This window comes from Cryptomeria japonica, chromosome 1, assembly GCF_030272615.1.
Source record: "Cryptomeria japonica chromosome 1, Sugi_1.0, whole genome shotgun sequence".
Taxonomy (NCBI): Eukaryota; Viridiplantae; Streptophyta; class Pinopsida; order Cupressales; family Cupressaceae; genus Cryptomeria; species Cryptomeria japonica.
The window spans coordinates 645917491-645936714 of record NC_081405.1 but is presented as its reverse complement, the minus strand read 5'-3'; positions in this window follow the sequence as shown (position 1 = coordinate 645936714).

Genomic DNA, 19224 nt, shown 5'->3' with positions numbered 1-19224 from the left:
GAGAAGCAGAGAAAACCGGTATAAGGAACAACCGGTGAAGAGTGCGTTGAACATAGAGGTGATAAACCAGTAGAAATTGTGTCTGATTAAGTGTGATTGAGTGAGAGTTAAGTGGAGGAAGACATTGTGAGAGAGGATTGAGAAAGGTGATCAACAAACTCAAGTTGCAGAGTGGCTGGAGAGAATACAGACCGGTAAGGGTGAAACCGACAGAGGAGATTATTATAAGGTTACAAAACTTCATTTGTAAAAGTGATTTCATTTGTATATCTGAGTTTTATATTTCTTTCATTAAGTTGTATCTTAGTGCAGGGGTTGTAGCTCCTTTAGGTAGTGTAGCGTCGTAAATTGTATGCACTTGCTAGGGTGGTACAATTTCACACCTAGTTTAGCACCCACCTTGGCGCATTTTGCATTTTGCATTGCATTTACCCTTTAGCACTTAATTAATTAAATTAATTAGGTCTAAGGTCCTATTTCATCATCTTCCACATCATAAAGTTGGGCCCTTTCATTAAAGTGTGCCCCTTTCATTTTATTCCTCCAATACATCATTTAATCAAAAACCCTAATTAGGTCCTATTTTGAACTTGGGGGCTTGATTTCGAGGGTCAAAACATCTCGAAATCATCATATCCGACGGCTCTAAAAATTTGGTGAAAAGTTACTGGGACCATGGCGCCCGGAGTGCACACGGTCTCGGACATTTTTCCCGAAATTTTAGGAGCGCGATCCAATCATAAAATAAAGCTTAACCCCAAGAAATTGGCAGGAGATTCAATCTCTAGGTTGGCCAAAAGTTGAAATTAAGACCTAGGGTTTCACATATAAGAGCTCTCTTTCTTCATTTGAAAGGATCCAAATTTTTGGTTTCAGGGACCTTCTATGCAGCGAAAGAGCAGATCTTTGAAGACTTCAACAACATTCAACATCCACCCATCAAGCATTCAATTTAATTCATCAACTTAGGGCTTTGAAGACATAGAAGAACAATAAGAGATCACTGACTGAAGATTGGCTTGTACCCCTCCCTTGGGGTTGGGTATGGTTTCATGTTGTTTTCATGTCTTTGCACAAACTTCATTACATGCTTTGCACTCATGCTTTAGATCACTTTGCATCTTGATTTAGAGCATTTTACTTTATCATTTACAAGCAATTAGGGTTTACTTTCTAGGTTGCTCTAGTTTGCTTACTTGCATTTTAGGATCTTGCACACACACAAGGTCTACACACACACTACTTTTACAATACAACTTGGCTATTCATGGAGGTGGAAATCCCCAAAGTGGGGGTTTGACTAAGGCAAAACCCTATATAGCCACCCACCATAACTTTTCAGATATAAGTGCAGATTTCAGGATTCGGACGACGCCACAAGTTGCAGATCCGACAGAAGCAGACAGAAACTGAGCTACACACCAAATTTCAGGGCAGAAGACCAGGACAAGGGCGTGGGGTGCCCTGGTCCTGCTAGGACAGGGGCGCTGGGTGCCCTGGTCCCTAGGAAAGTGGCGCTGGGCGCCCTGGTCCCTCTGTCAGACAGCAAGTTTCAGACAGCTTTTCAGGTTGCAGAATAGCAGCTTCAGGAGCAGTTTCAGGGGCAGTATCAGGATAGTGGCGCCTGCGCCCCCGTCTCAAAAATTTTCACTCAGATTTTAACTCCGGGTACACATTTTCATTCTTGTCTTGTCCTTGTGTTTACAGCTTTTCATTGTTTAATCTCAATTCTGCAATCTTGTTATTAGTTCATACTTGCACTTTGGGTTAGGAATTGAACTTGCATCATTCTATCTATCATTTGCAACAAAGGAATAGAAATCCTAATAGGTAGCCTGTGGCTCTCTCTTCCACAAAAAGAAGTAGCCAATTGTGTGATACCTCTAGGCTCTTTCGTATTCCACAATGTGTGTCAGAAGGTAGGATTAGGGCATGTTAGCCTAGTCTCGCTTTTTCCCCCACACATTTTTGGTGAACCTGACGTGAATTCCAATCTTCTCTAATTCTGATTTATGTTTTCAAATTTGAGTGTTTATGATATTTCAAAATCAAATTTATATTTACAAGTTTTAATTTCTTGCAAGATTCAAAAATCTAGAGGAAATTTTTGCTAAAACCCTAATTTTTCAATTCAAAGTTGAACTTGTGGATAGCTTAATTGGGATCAATAATTTCAAATCTGATTTAGGAACTCATTTGAATCATAAATTTCATTTTCTAAATCTACATTCTAAGTGCTTACATTGGTTAAAATTAAACATTTCCTTCTATTTTGCATGTGTTATCATTTGAAAGAGGAAAATTGTTGTCATGATGCATTCATTTCATAGATGTGATAATGGATTAGCTTCCCTTGTTTCAATTTTTCCTTCTCCTAAAGAACCTCCCCCCATCTATAACAAAATTTTAGTGCTTAAAAGAGTTGCTACCAATCCCTTTGAGACTCTCCCATGCTCTAAGGATGAAGACTTTAAGAGTGATCTTGACAATTCTCCTAAAATGTGCCCTTCCTATTTAGCTATCCTAGAGGAAGAGAATGATATCATAAACACCTTTCTTAATGTTACTTCACCTTCCCTAAATGACGCCTCTCTAAGTGAAAAGGTTTTGGTGGACATTGACTTATTTTCTCCTAAATTTGGTCCTTCCAATGGGGGCATGTTAGTGCAACAAGAGGTTATGAACACTTCTTTCAAAGATCTCCTTCCTAAGCATGAATCTTTGGAGAAATATGTTCATGTTCCTCCTAAAAAAAAATCCCTTCATGAGGATCCTTTTGTGCAAGAAGATGACATTATCCCTACATTTCCTAGTGATGGAATTTCCTTTTCCAACAAAATTCCCACTAGAGATGATGAATTAATGATAAATGCTTACCCTTCTCCTAAAGTTTGTCTTACCCATAAGCATCCCTTAGAGAAAGAAGATGAAATAATAAGCAATTTCCTTAATTCTCTCTCCCCTAAAGATCATATTGAACATATTTTGAGGAAAGAGGATGAGTTTAACACATCTATTGATGCTCTCCCTCCTAAGGATGAGGAATTAATAAACAATGTTATCTCCTCTCCCGAAATTGACAATACTTCAAACATTCCTTTCAACAAATTCGCTATTTGGGATGAACCATTAGAAGAAGGTGTAGATTATTCTCTACCCCATGAGAGAACCCTAGCCAAAGGGGATGAAATCAAGATTGAAAACTCCCTTGATAGTTTCTCACCTTCCCTGAATCTCAATTATTCTCCCTCTCCTCAACTTGGTTCTACTCATAAGGAAACCCTAGTTCAAGGCAAGATGGTTAACATCTCTTTCAAAGATCTCCCTCTCAAGAGTGAGACTTTAGAGAGTAATGTTGATCCTTCTCCTAGAGAGTTTATTCCCCATGTAGATCCTTTGATGATAGAGGATGATATGACCTTTCCTAGTATTACTCTGCCTACTAGAACATCAATGCCTACCCCTTGTCTCTCTCCTAAAATTGATTTAATCCGTGATGAGATTTTAGTGCAAGAGAAGACTATCAACAATTCTTCCAACACTTTTGTTCGTTCCCCTAAACCATCCTCAATCAATTTGATACATGTGAATGAAACACCTAACAAACCTCTCTTCACTGTCTAAGGTGCTTGTCCTTCTCAAAATTCTCAACCTTTAAATAAGCCTATCTTAGTGGTTCAAGGTGGTTATGCTAATGATTCTTTTTGCACTCCTAACAAACCTATTATTAATGTGCAAGGAGGTTATTCTACTAAGAGCCCTTATGAGTATGCTAAGCAACTGACTAGAGAGAGTTATAATGCGGTTGCTCATACCTATAATACTAGAAATAATAGGCAACCTAATCCTCCTCCTGTTACTCCAGTTTCTCTTCCTAATCCTCAACCAATTCTTCTGCAAGCTCCACGTATTTCACAAGTTCTTGGTAAGGAATATGATCTCATAGAACAACTTAAAGCTACCCCTGCTAAGATATCCCTTTGGGATTTGATCCAAACTTCTTCCACTCATCATGGAATGTTACAAGATGCCTTGAAAGATTTGAATGTTCCTCCACCTAATACATCTAGTAATATAGTGTCTTTGGTTAACTCTGTGATGAATCCTAAAGCTCAAATTGTGTTTACTCAAGATGAGTTGCGTACTAGTGAAATTCAACATCAATATTATCCCTTGATGATTGTGGTTATCATAAAGGACACTGCTATAAGATGAACATTGGTAGATAATGGTTTTGGCCTTAATGTGTGTAGCATTAATCTATTGCATAAGATGAATGTGGATACATCCCTTATTGAGCCTGACTCTCATACCATTCGAGGCTTTGATAATGTGGCTAAGTCTTCATTAGGTATTATCACCTTACCCATCACAGTGGGACCTGTTACTTTGCCTACTCCTATCCATGTTATGTCTGGAAATCTAACATACAACTTGTTATTAGGGAGACCTTGGATTCACAGTATGCAAGCTGTCCCCTCTACATTGCATAGACAAGTTAAATTTATTTATAATAATAAGACATATACCTTGATAGGTGATACTAATTTTCAAGCCTGTTTGCAAACATCTACTTCCAAAGGGAGTTCTTCTAAGCCTTCCTCTTCTAGTGATGACTTGTTAAGCAAGATACCTATGGATGAATCATCATCCTCTGATAATCAAAATTCTTTGGATGAGTTTGAAGTTCCTGAAGAAGATTCTTCTCAACTTGAATCTACACATGAAAAGGCTTTCGATCCTAAGAAGGTTCTCGCAGAAGACGATTGGGGATCTCTTGATTTCAATCCCACCTTTGTAGGTGAGTATAGGGTTCCTCCTAGAGAGCTTAAAGTTAAAAGGAAGGAAGAAACTAGAGATCAATCAGTCTTACCTGAACCTATGAGCAATAATTTTGTGGCTGCTTCTCAAACTTCTTCTCTTCACATCTCTAATTCTGAAGAATTTGATTCTTTGTCTTATGAAAAACCACCTTCTCTTTATAAACTGGCTAATCGTTATGGTCGTGGTTTTCATATTTTGGCTAAGAGTGGCTATAGTGGAAATGGTTGTGGCACAAATGAACAAGGAATTAAAGTTCCTTTAGAACATAACATGCATGAATATTCATTTGGACTTGGATATAATCTTTCTAAGCCCACCAAAGCATCTAAAAGACCATCTCTCAATGTGAATTCTATATTTAGTAGTGATGATGATCTCACTTCAACTAAATCATCTTCTACTTCTATCAACTCTCATTTCCCTCATAAGGAAATCTTGGTGATGAACAAATCTCTTTATGACTCCCCTCAAATTTCTAAATCCACTTATGAATCTTTATCTCCTATTCATCATAAAGTCCTTTCCTCCAAGGATAAGGCTCTAATAAGTTACACTCATCCCTCTTCTAAGATTTCTTGTTCAATTTTAATCATTTTATACATGTTTTTGATCTTACTTATAGTTGAGCATTTAGCATGTCATATTCAAATACCTCATTCAATCTATCATGTCTTTAAATAACCTTAATGGCTATTATGTTGCTCATCATTATGTGACATTGGTAGCTCATTTACTGGGGGCTCATTTTCATTCATGATGGTACAATTTCAAGTGCAATCATATTTTTGAAGCAACATAATAGCCTAATTTTATATGTTATCTCTTGTTCCGATGGGGACAAGAGTGATTTCATACATCTCTTCTTTTTATGGTTAAAATTTCCCTTTGGGGTAATAGTGTGGAAATATTGATCATCTTTTCTTTAGAATTCTCTTTTCCTAGATATGGGAGAAGATGTGTATTCTCTTTCTTATCCTACCCACTTCTTGTGAGGAGCATTTTACATACACTAATGTCTTGCTTGCATGAACCCATGTGAGTATGTAGTACATTTTGCTTATGTCTAAATCTCTCCCTAGAAGATTGTGTAAGTCCTTCTCATTGTCCTTATCCTTGGGAGGCAATGATCTTTTCTTATTTTTATCTAAGGATCCACTTTTTCCTATTTTGTGGATGGTGTGAACTTTATTACTTGATGTTATTCCTTGTATGTATTTGTTGTTGTTTGTTCAAGGATTCTCTCTTACAAGAGGTATAAGTCCTTGACTACAACCTCTTTTGCACTTGGTAAAATACATCCGTAATGAATTCACTCTCCCAATTGGGTTAAAAAGAGCGTCATCCTTCATTAAGAATCACTTTTATTCTTATTCTCTTCTTTGTCTTATTCTAGAAGATGTTATATTTGTCTAGGACAATTCCTCTCGGGGATAGGTGTCTTTTGTACAAATATCTCTTCTCCTCTAAGGATCTCCTTTACACATACTACAAGATATCCCTTCTTCAACTATCTTATCCTTGCTTAAAGAGTGCAAAAACTCCCTTGCTTGGATCTATGACATTGTTGCATTTTTGGGGTATCTTCTTTTATGATGAAGGTAGGTATCCTTGTTTTACTTTGCTTATGACATAAACATTACTCTTTTTGAGCAATGGGTCATTCTCGCAACCAGAGCATAGACTCTTAGAGCAAGATGTCTCCATTTTTCTTTTATGCAAGGTGATTATTCTCGGAACCAGAGCACAGACTCTTAGAGCGAGATGTCACGCTTTTGTACTATACATATACAGGTTGTAGCATACTCGGGCATAGACTCCTATGAAGTGCTTCTAACCTCACTTACACACACATGCACGAGGTGGAGTGGAACTAGCGGCATAAGGCTAGAATTTCTCACTCTCCTCCCTTACATGGATCACCTAGACAGACTCTAGGGGCTAGTTTTCCATGTCCTTTTTCCCATGGATCACCTAGACAAGATCTAGGGGCGAGAAGTCCATGTTTTCTCTCTCATTATTCTTCTCATGGATCACCAATGTGTGTATTCATGCTTTTTCCTTTCTTCTCTTCTCTTTGCATTTTGTTTCCATTTACATCCTTCATCTTGTGTTAGAGAAATCTCAAATCCTCACACTCTTTGTTGTGTTGGAATTGAGATTTAGTCCTCTTTATTACCAAATGATTCTCCATTAGTTTCTGATCTCATATCAAATGTTCTTGTGAGCATTTGTCATCAATATTCTTTAACAATTCGAGGTGGTAAACATGATACCCTATTTCAACTCACTAAAATTAGCAAGCCGAAATAGGGGGGGGCATATAGCTACCCTCGAATTTTCATCACCTTCCTTAGTAAGCATTAGGTGATTTTGTGATCTAACATGTGGTTTTGTAGGTTGTGGTTCTTAATTGAGTACTGCAGATGCCGCTGGGGGCTTCATCCGACAACTTATGGATATATCCTTTTTCAAATAATGTTTACTTTTCTGTACTTTAGCTTGCATATGCACGTAGTGTTCATATGACCGCTAAAGTGGGGGCTAAATGTAGCGTCGTAAATTGTACGCACTTGCTAGGGTGGTACAATTTCACACCTAGTTTAGCACCCGCCTTGGCGCATTTTGCATTTTGCATTGCATTTCCCCTTTAGCACTTAATTAATTAAATTAATTAGGTCTAAGGTCCTATTTCATCATCTTCCACATCATAAAGTTGGGCCCTTTCATTAAAGTGTGCCCCTTTCATTTTATTCCTCCAATACATCATTTAATCAAAAACCCTAATTAGGTCCTATTTTGAACTTGGGGGCTTGATTTCGGGGGTCAAAACATCTTGAAATCACCTGTAACTTCGGGATTCTCTCTAAAATCATCATATCCAACGGCCCTGAAAATTTGGTGAAAATTTACCGAGACCATGGCGCCCAAAGTGCACACGGTCCTAGACATTTTTCCCAAAATTTTAGGAGCACGATCCAATCATAAAATAAAGCTTAACCCCAAGAAATTGGTGGGAGATTCAATCTCTAGGTCGGCCAAAAGTTGAAATTAAGACCTAGGGTTTCATATATAAGAGCTCTCTTTCTTCATTTGAAAGGATCCGAATTTTTGGTTTCAGGGACCTTCTATGCAGTGAAGGAGCAGATCTTTGAAGACTTCAACAACATTCAACATCCACCCATCAAGCATTCAATTTCATTCATCAACTTAGGGCTTTGAGGACATAGAAGAACAATAAGAGATCACCGATTGAAGATTGGCTTGTAACCCTCCCTTGGGGTTGGGTATGGTTTCATGTTGTTTTCATGTCTTTGCACAAGATTCATTACATGCTTTGCACTCATGCTTTAGATCACTTTGCATCTTGATTTAGAGCATTTTACTTTATCATTTACAAGCAATTAGGGTTTACTTTCTGGGTTGCTCTAGTTTGCTTACTTGCATTTTAGGATCTTGCACACACAAAAGGTCTGCACACACACTACTTTTACAATACAACTTGGCTATTCGTGGAGGTGGAAATCACCAAAGCGGGGGTTTGACTAAGGCAAAACCCTATATAGCCACCCACCATAACTTTTCAGATATAAGTGCAAATTTCAGGATTCGGATGACGCCACAAGTTGCAGATCCGACAGAAGCAGACAAAAACTAAGCTACACACCAAATTTTAGGGCAAAAGACCAGGACAAGGGTGTGGGGTGCCCTTGTCCTACCAGGCTAGGGGCGCTGGGTGCCCTGGTCCCTGGGACAGTGGCGTTGGGTGCCCTGGTCCCTCTGTCAGACAACAAGTTTCAGACAGCTTTTCAGGTTGTAGAACAACAGCTTCAGGAGTAGTTTCAGGGGCAGTATCAGGACAGTGGCACTTGCACCCCCGTCCCAAACATTTTCACTTAGATTTTAACTCCAGGTATGCATTTTCATTCTTGTCTTGTCCTTGTGTTTACAGCTTTCCATTGTTTAATCTCAATTCTGCAATCTTGTTATTAGTTCATACTTGCACTTTGGGTTAGGAATTGAACTTGCATCATTCTATCTATCATTTGCAACAAAGGAATAGAAATCCTAATAGGTAGCCCGTGGCTCTCTCTTCCACAAAAAGAAGTAGCCAATTGTGTGATACCTCTAGGCTCTTTTGTATTCCACAATGTGTGTCAGAAGGTAGGATTAGGGCATGTTAGCCTAGTCTCGCTTTTTCTCCCACACAGGTAGTAGCCTATAAATTGTGTAGGGGTTGGTGCTCCTTTGAATTGGTGCTCATAAATCAGGGGTTGGTACTCCTTGGGTCGGTGCCCTAAATTTTGTAATTAGAATTTCATTGTGAGGCTGGATCAGAGTAGTAGACTCTAGCAGCTATTCTCACCGAGGTTTTTCCCACATTGGGTTTTCCTCATATATATCGGGTGTTGTGTGTTGCATCTTTGTAGATGTGGTATATTAATGTTTTAGAAAATCCTTTCACACACCTTGGTTGCACTATTTGAGTTACCAATTAACACTCAATTTGTGTTATATACAACTGTTATCTCCTTGTTGAAAGAAAAGAGTTTAAATCACTGATTCACCCCCCTCTCGGTTATCGATTGTGTCCAACAGGTCCTTCAATTTCTACAACTTTGAAGCAAGTTAGAAAGTCATTGGCATACACCCAAGTGAGCATGACTACATTTTTGAGGCAATAGGAAAAGTGTATGCTTCTAATAAAACTAAACATGGTATAGATGGCCCAATTCCTATCTACCTTGCTGAACATGAAACTATTGTGAGAAAGTATGTTAAGTGGGTAGCAAAAAGTGATACATTGGTGGGTTTTTTGTGGTAATAAAGAATAACATCAATGCCATTTACATTTCTTGGTGACAGTTGGTGAGGGAGTTGCAGGCTATGATATCACAACATATTCTTTTAAGAACAATGCTATTGGCCACTATGCACGTGTTAAAATTACAAACCCTTTACATGAAATTCTTCCTCATTTGGTTGTGGTTGCTCATCCAACATGCAATAGGTTCAATGCAAATTTTTTTTTTCAAAAATGGGAAAGAATAGAATTATGTGGAAGAGACATGTGGAAAATATTTTCAGAATTGTTCTTGGTCATTCCTCAGATGGGGATAGTAGAAGAAGACAAATTATGTTGATGGACTATTGTTCAACAGAAGGTATTCAATATCAAATTCCTTGGGAAGGATCGAAACTAAGTGGGTTGTCCAATGGTTGTAATGTAATATGATTGCATGACCAAGATTACATCCACAACGACAAAAAGCTAGTGAATTCTTTATTTAGCAGTCAATGAGATTTGATTTTAGGAGAAGAGCTGATAAGTTTTAATCATGTTAGGATGGTTTATAACACTTTAAAAGTGGATAATCACAAGCATAAAAGTGAAGAGATGGAGAGGATAGATCAACAAAATTGGGGTTCAACGCAACACATTGCTTCAAGGCATGTTTAGAGCTATTTGAAAGAGATGAGAAACACATCCAGTGAAAGGGTAGAGAAGAGACTAGGTACATAGACATATGAAATGATTGTTGCTTACTACATTGAGATTTTTATGTCTCTAAGTTTGACTCTTTGGGAAAGAGTGTGAAAGGCTTCACAAGTTCATCATTTCTTCACTTATGGCTATGTTGGATACAAGGAGAATCTAATAGTAATGTCAACATAAATTTCATCATCAAAGAGGCATATCAAGATGTGAAAATATCTTGCCACTTTGTAGTTTTGTTGTTGATATTTTTTTGAGATCAATAATCTCACTTGCCATGTGTTTTGCACCTGTCTAGGTCAGATGTATGTGAGAAATTCTTTAGCAAAGTTGGCGGGATGGTCGGAGTAGAAAGGGTCTATGATTTCATTGACTTGCTTAAGGCCTTTGGAACCCTTAATAGAGTTGCAGAAGAAGAATCAAATCCCTAAGGGATTCATTTTAATAAATCACATAAGAAGAAAGAAAGTATCTGGAATAGATTGCACCAAGAAAGGATACAAAAAATTAACATATTATTAGAGTACGATTCAATATCTATAGATGATAAAATTATAGAAGTCCTCAAGATATGATTGAAGGATGCACAAGAAGTTTTATCATCTCTTGGCATGAGCCTGGAGAATCCCACATAATCTTCTTGGTGGGTTAAACCATGGACAAAGGACCAAAATTATCCAACATTCCAAGTTGTGGATGAAGTAGTTGATGACTCTCCACCAACTCATTCCAAATCTATATTCCAATCTATGTCTTCAGTGGCACACAATTATGGTGAATTATAAATAATGGAAAGTGAGTGGAGGCATGAGTTAGATGAAATTTTAGATTCCATTGATGAAAATGGAAAAAAAACAATAAAACCAGTGGTAGAGCTTAATGGTAAGGATATGTTCAAAGCTTTCTTGGTTAGTTAGTTGAATGGATATATGACGTTATCCAAAGATGGGTTAACTAAAGTGAGGAATGTGGTTTAGATGAGATGAGAGGGCCATGTTGGCAACAACAATGAAGGAAAACTGAGAGTGCGGGTGAATTAGTTTTCATCAGATTATCAAATTTAACCTCAAAAGAAAATATGATAAACTGCAACAAAAACAAAGATAAGCAAATTGACAGCACAACACACAAGACCAATATTTGGATGTGGAAAACCCGGTTAAGGGAAAAAGCACGGTGGGAACCTACCCATAATAAGATGATACTCTGCACTAGTATGTCTAAATATTACAATGGGAAATGTACCTACATTCAGGTTTACTACCTAGAGATCACTGCTCAAGATAAGATGACCCAAAAGGCTACAATCCATAGGGAAGTCTCATTGACTTACAACAAGATTCAGACTACAATTAAGAAGTAATGAACTACAATTTTAGCATCTGCTAATTCCTGATGACAGTTTCGGTTAAGCACATTTGTGTGCTCTACACCAATTTGTACTCAATACACCACACCAAAGGATGAATTCCTTTGTTCACACATACACCACTCTTTGATAATGCAAACACAACACCGATACACAATTTACATGACTATATCACCTATTTATAGTATTGATCAACCTTGACTACAAGGTTGGCTAAACTCTCAACTCACAATTACAAAATTATATCACACTATACAAAGACTGACCACTCGACCAATATAATGATATACATGACATAACATGGACCTAAATCAAATGTTCAAACATGCAACACCGCCGAAAATCTCTCCAAGATCAACCGCAACAGGCTACAACACCAAGAATACCCCATAACATGATGAATATCACCAGATCAACAAAATCACCAAAATACTGCACAAGGATCGATGCAGACCACCAAAACAAATAAGACACAATTAGGAAACACCAACAAGCACATTAGAATCATTAGTAACAACTGTACCAACACCACTTATCAAATCTTCATTGATCAACATCGAGAACTCAAGAACACTCAAACAACAATAACTATCACAAGGATAATCTTGGTCCAATTGCTTTAATGATCAATCTTTGGATTATGATGTAAGGGGTTTCGGGTCCCCTCAAAACCTGTTTTGCTTAATAAAAAAAACTGTCACAAGGAAAGATAACTTTTAGAGAACCAAATCATGAACCATTTGAAATGAAGATATACAAGAACATTCCAAACAATCTCCCAAAATCTCAGCTCAAGATCTGATCACACTTGAATATACTGAAGGAAATACCGAACTTTGCAAAGCACTAATTAGAAAAACCAAATTGCAAACCAGATCATATGATATGATCAATTAAGCTTCTAGATCATTGAAACCAATACAAAAATATGTAATGATACAATAAATACGCCATAAACTGAACCATGATCCCAACAAACCAATCTGCAACCATCAAAGCAATAAATCACAGGAACATGTTGACATCAATGACAACAACATATCCTAGTAGCAACAATGTTGAACAATCTCCCCCTTTGGCATTGATAGAAACATATGGATATAAAAAACAATCAATGAAAAGAAAGAAAACAACTCCAACAAACTCCCCCTAAGATCAAGCAGATAAAACAATTTTTCACATACTTCTCTCCCTCTTTGACATCAATGAAAAAGGTTCTCAAAATAGAAAACCAAACTCCCCCCCTTAGATAAATAAATCAGCTCAACTGAACCACAAACATACTACTCCACTAGAGGAGCAACATAAACTCATCAATACAGACAAAAAGATAAGACTGTGAAGTCCACAAAATTGATGCAACTCAATGCATCTAGTTCCCATCAGGAGGGGTGGATACCCATAACTTGTCTCTTAAATAGATAAATGTATCTATAGGCAAAGGCTTAATGAAAATATCAGCAATTTGTTCCTTTGTAGACACATACTCTAGATTCACTTCCTCTTCATTGACTTTTTCTCTCAAGAAATGATACTTGATTGATACATGTTTAGACTTTGAATGTTGCACCGAGTTCTTTGACATATTAATAGCACTGGAATTATCACAATATATGATGGTAGGGTCATCATAGATAACTCTGATATCCTTCAACATTTGTTTCATCCAAACTATCTGAGTGCAATTACTGACAACAGCAATGTACTTAGCTTCAGCAGTAGACAAGGACACTGAATCTTGTTTCTTACTTACCCATGAAACTAATTTCTTACCCAAAAAGAATGCACCACTGGAGGTACTCTTCTGGTCATCCATATCACCAGCCCAATCAGCATTAGTGTAAGCACACAACATGAAATCATCATTCCTTGGATACCATAAGCCATAATCCACAGTTCCTTTCAGGTATTTGAATATCCTCTTTACAACAGTGACATGACTCTCTTTCAGATCAACTTGATATCTAGCAGCCATACACACAACATGCATAATGTCAGGTCTATTATGAGTTAGGTATAGTAGTCCACAACCATTGATATGTACAAGGTCTAATTAGCTTTCAGAGATTCATCATTCTTAGACAATTTGTAGCCAGTCGCCATAGGACTTCCAATAGGTTTAGAATCTTCTAACCCAAATTCTTCAACGATTCCTTCACATATTTAGCTTGAGATATAAAAACACCTTTTCTAGATTGTGAAATATACAAACCTAAGAAAAATGTCATCTCTCCTATCATAGACATCTCAAATTCTTTATGCATATCGCTGACAAAATTCATACTCAAGTTATCATCTCCTCCAAAGATAATATCTGTCATGCCCAAATTTTTGGGCACAACCGAATAATTTTTTTTTTTTTTAAACTTTAACTTAATAAAATTAAATTTGCTAAATAATGCATTATCAATTCTTGTCTTAACTAAGTTTTTTTTTCTTTTTCTTTTCAACTAAAAGTAATCTAAACATTAGATCAAGTACGCGAGATGATCTAAGTTAAATGCGAAATATTAATTCTCCAAAGAATTATTATTATCTCATTAAATAATTAGTAATAATAATTTCGTTTAAACAAAAGTCTCTAAATAAATTTGCAAGTGATTTTATTAATCTCAAATAGCCTATTAATTGCCTAGGAATTAAGTTAATTGGCCCTAGCACTTAGCTTTATAAAACCTATTATTTATTTTAACAATAATTATAATTTATCTAAAATATGACTCTAGGGTCGATTAATCCCATAGTGCAATTGTGCTATAAAATTTTGTTATAGTTGGCCAATAAAATTTAACTTCTAAGGCTAACTATTTCCAAAGTATTTATTATTATTTTCCCAAAAAATCAAACCCAAAAAGGGTTCTAAAACTAGCTTTTAATTAAAGCCTTAAGAAAAACTCTACTTAATAATAAAAGTAAATCCACTATTTGAATAAATATTCCAATTAAAGTCTAAATTTATAAGTCATTTATATATATATGTGACTACATATATTACTATGTGCTATTACTTCAAGAAGATATATATATATATATATATATATATATATATATATATATATATATATATATATATATATATATAAGATTATAAAGAGTTGATAATAAAATAATAATCTTGTTCAAAGTCTATGGGAATACCCTATTCAAAATTCGAATAGGGTTCCCCCCCCCTTTTTTTTAATTAATAAAAAAAATGAAACCCTAACTTCTACTTTATTTCTTCTACACATCCCACACATATTTTTTTATAATATTATTTATGTATGTTTTTCCCTAACCCGAAAGTTGGGTTAGGGCATGTGTGTGTGTTCTTTATTTTTTTTATGTGAGTGTAGGATTGAGAAAGGGGGCTGAAGCCATGGCGGATCTACCAAGGGGAGTGACGTTCTAAACCAAGGGGAGGTGGAGTTTTTACCAAGGCACGGGGGGGGGGGGGGAGTGGAGAAGTTCTACCATGGGGCCACGCAGCGGTGCCTAGGAACCACTGCGGGTCGCAGTCCGCAGCAACACCGTGACATCTCTGCGGGACACGGCCTGCAGTGGCGGCCAAGGCCGCCCTTGTGATTCACGGCTCGCAGCGGCGTCGCGGGCATCTCTGTGTGCCTCGGCCCACAGTGGCGCCTCGGTGCCTCTGTGGGTTGCGGCCCATAGGGTTCCCACGCTGCCTAGGCCTCCTGCTGGGGGTTTCAACACCGATTCCCCTTTTTTTTTATATGTTTTTTTTTTTAATTTAATTTTTTTTAAAAGAACAATGCAACACTTTATATATATATATATCAATCTATTTTTCTGGGATTATACTGATAAAAAAAAAAAGTTTCCCAGGCTATATCAGTATAATCCCAGAAAAATAGATTGATATATATATATATATGCACACTCTTAAGCATTTTGTATTATCTTTTTTCTTTTATTTCAACTTTATATACCATGCAGAAAACTAATAAAGAAAATAGCAGCATGAAATAGGTGTATTATTCATTTTCTATTATGATAATATTTAGGCTTTAATTTCTGAATTTATCATGTTTATACATAAGTCATGAACTAATTTTCTTCTCAGCACATATAGCCTAGCATAGTGAGAAATATTATATTTTTTTTTATTAAAGCATTCTATACATTTCTTTCCTATTTAAAAAGAACACTAACAACAAGTTTTCTAAACAAATAGATTTAAAATAATGCATTGTATCTTTCTTTTGACAACTAGTTGCTAACTTTAGAGATAGGGAATAAAATCTAGATTTTTTCTTTGCAGTAATTAAAATGAAAAAATGTAATAAATCAGATATATTTTCTGCTAGTAAATGAAATGACAGAATGTAGTAAATTCTAATAGCAACTACTTTAGCCTAGGAAACATTAAAAATCAATTTAGAGGTAGGCATATTAACCCTATTTAACCATTTATTGAACTTGAATCTATCTCAAATAGGCCTAAATACTTGCTTTTCCTATTTCCAAAATTTCAATTTGCATGAAGTCATAAAAAGAACTTTTATATTCCAATATAATCAGAATGCATCAAAACATCATTTTAGTAACTATAGGGACTTAATAAAGGAATATACATTTCAGTTTGCAAAAGTAACTTAATAGAATAAAGAACTTCTTAATAACATATTTAGAATAGGATGTAGTTAACATTACAAATGGGTATGAAACCCAACTAGTCTCTCTTTTTTTTAAATGAGGACTTGAATATAAAATGGATACATTCTTTTTCTTTTGAAAAATAAATACAACATTTAGCTTTCCCTTACATAGCTACAACTTAAATACATTATTTCTTTTCCTAATCTTTTCTGCAACTCAAGTAAAAACCAGCAACTTCTATCTTTCTTTTTCCTTCCCATTCCAAGCAACCTGCAAATATAACATAAGGCTTGACCATGGAGTGCTCACCTCCTAGCCTAGGCTTACTAGAAGCCACCCCCAAGCTTGGAGAACCAAGCACTAGACGGGTTACACACATACAACCACAACAAGAAAGGGATAAACACACAACAAACAATTTTCCCAACCAAGGCTACACTTCACCACAACTTGTGATGATTTTCCAAGGGTGGAAGTGGACCAAATACCATTGGGGAGACTGCAAGCATGGAACATCTCAAGCCACCTCATGGCAACCAAATACAACACAAATACATCCCCACATCCTTATGTCCCCCAAAGACATATAAGCCATATCATGTCTCCTTATGACCCCCAAATGTATAAACAAGGCTATACAGCAAGGGTCACAAAAGAACACCCTTGAGATCACTCTCCTTAAAGGAGAGCCTATCACCCAAGGCTGTCAAACTTCTTCCACCCCAAGACCATCCTACTCTCCCAAGAGTAGAAGGCCTTGGATACTCCCAATACAAGAAAATGCATAAAAGAAATGAAGGGGAAAATCACATATTCTTTCACAAAGTAAAATACAAATAAACCACACTTTCATACAAGCATTTTTAAAAAAAAACATACATATGCAACATAACAAAAGAGAGTAAGAACCAACCTTAATCTGCCCAAAGGTTTTGATAGATCTAGTTGGGGATGAGCAGCCCAAATCCACACAATCTTTTCACCAACACTTAGCCAAAATTCTATCCTACAACTATTCTTCAAAATTGCATAATGTCCAACAATGGAGAGTGGGTGATTAACTCACTAAGTCCCTAATCCTTGCCTAAGAAGGCCTCTCTCACTCTTCCCAACCCCTTGGATAGAGTGAGAGTTCCCATTGGTTGGTCTTCCCAACCTCTTATATGTTGCTAAAACTGGAAAGAGAAAAGGTAAGAGAGGATGGGGAAGAGAGTCTGACACAAAAAATGAAGGTTGTCTATGCTAGGAGGAACCTTCTAAGTTGAATTTTCGCTCACCTTGGAAAACCCACTTTTTGAGGTGACTAAACAGTCACATGGGAGTAGTCACATGTTTAAAAATACCCCTAACCCATAGGTATACCTTTGAACCTTTGGAAAAGCCCTAAAACTAACCCTAGGAGTCCATTTAACCCCTTAGAAACCCAACTGAAGTTAACCTACGGGTCAAACCTGAGTTGACCACTCCCAAAACTCCCTACCCAAGGCAAATTTGGGACCACACTCAAATGTTTGGAATGGGATTTGGTAGAAACAAACTCCCTCCAAGAGACAACTCAAAATCAATGACATTAATCAGCACATGTGTCAAGTGACACAATAAAATACATTATAAAAATTACACATGGAATTTGTCTCTTGTTGGATTTACGCAAATTAACAAAATCAATTTAACACACATGCATCATTTACTTTCACAAATAAAATATGATACAAATGGGGCGTTGTCTCTCCAAATAGACAACCCCTGGCTTTACAAATGTACATAGGTCTAGGTTTGGTTCTCCATAATATTTCCATGGTCACATGGATAATTTTCCTATGCATCTCAATTTACAAATTAATAATTCCAAATAACCACATATATTACTAAACACATGAATTTGAATACACATCAAACACTCAACATACAATTGACATTAATAAAACAATATCTCATATATCCCAATTGATCCACATAAGCAATTATCATGATTCTCATAATTTTGATCCATTTATAACACACACATCCTATTTCTATCATCATAATAAAGTCCTACAAATCCAATCATGACATACATCATCTCAAAGTAATTCTATTCTAGCATCATATAAAGTTTCATATCCATAATGCATAAAAATGAAGCATCAATATACATCAATGTTATCCAAATCACGGAATCATATAAGTTCTAAATCCATAATGCATAAAAATAAAGCAACCATTATAGTCTCATCATGAAAATAACATAAATGCTAGGATGAGTCGGGGTAGGGCCTCACAATATCATCAACAAAAACTTCAACAATCAATATGTTATCATTCTCAATCTTGAAATATAGATTAATGTCTGTAGTACCTTTATTAAATGCTAATTTGAGTAAATACTTATCCAATGTATCTTGCCAAGCTCTAGGGGCTTGTTTCAATCCATAAAGAGATTTGTTCAATTTGCATACCATGTCTCCATCATCTGATGATGAAAATCCATCAGGTTGCTTAATGTAGACTTCTTCCTCAAGATCACCATTCAGAAAGGCTGACTTGACATCCATCTGATATACCTTGAAATCCTTATAAGAAACATATGCAAGCAATAGTCTAACAACTTGAAGTCTAGCTACAAGAGCAAAAGTCTCCTAATAATCAATCCCTTCTTTTTGTGAATATCCTTTGCATACCAATCTTTCTTTATTTATAACAACTTCACCGACTTCATTCAATTTTTTCCTAAATACCCATTTAATACCAATTACATTCTTGTCTTTAGGTCTAGGCACAAGTTCCCATGTGTTATTCTTTTCAATCTGATTCAATTCTTCTTCCATAGCCTTCAACCAGCTTTCATCTTTGCAAGCTTCAACAACATCTTTAGGTTCAATTTTAGAAATCAAACATACCTCTTAAACAGATGGGTTAATAGCTTCTACTGGATCAATCTTCTTCAATTCTTTAGTCT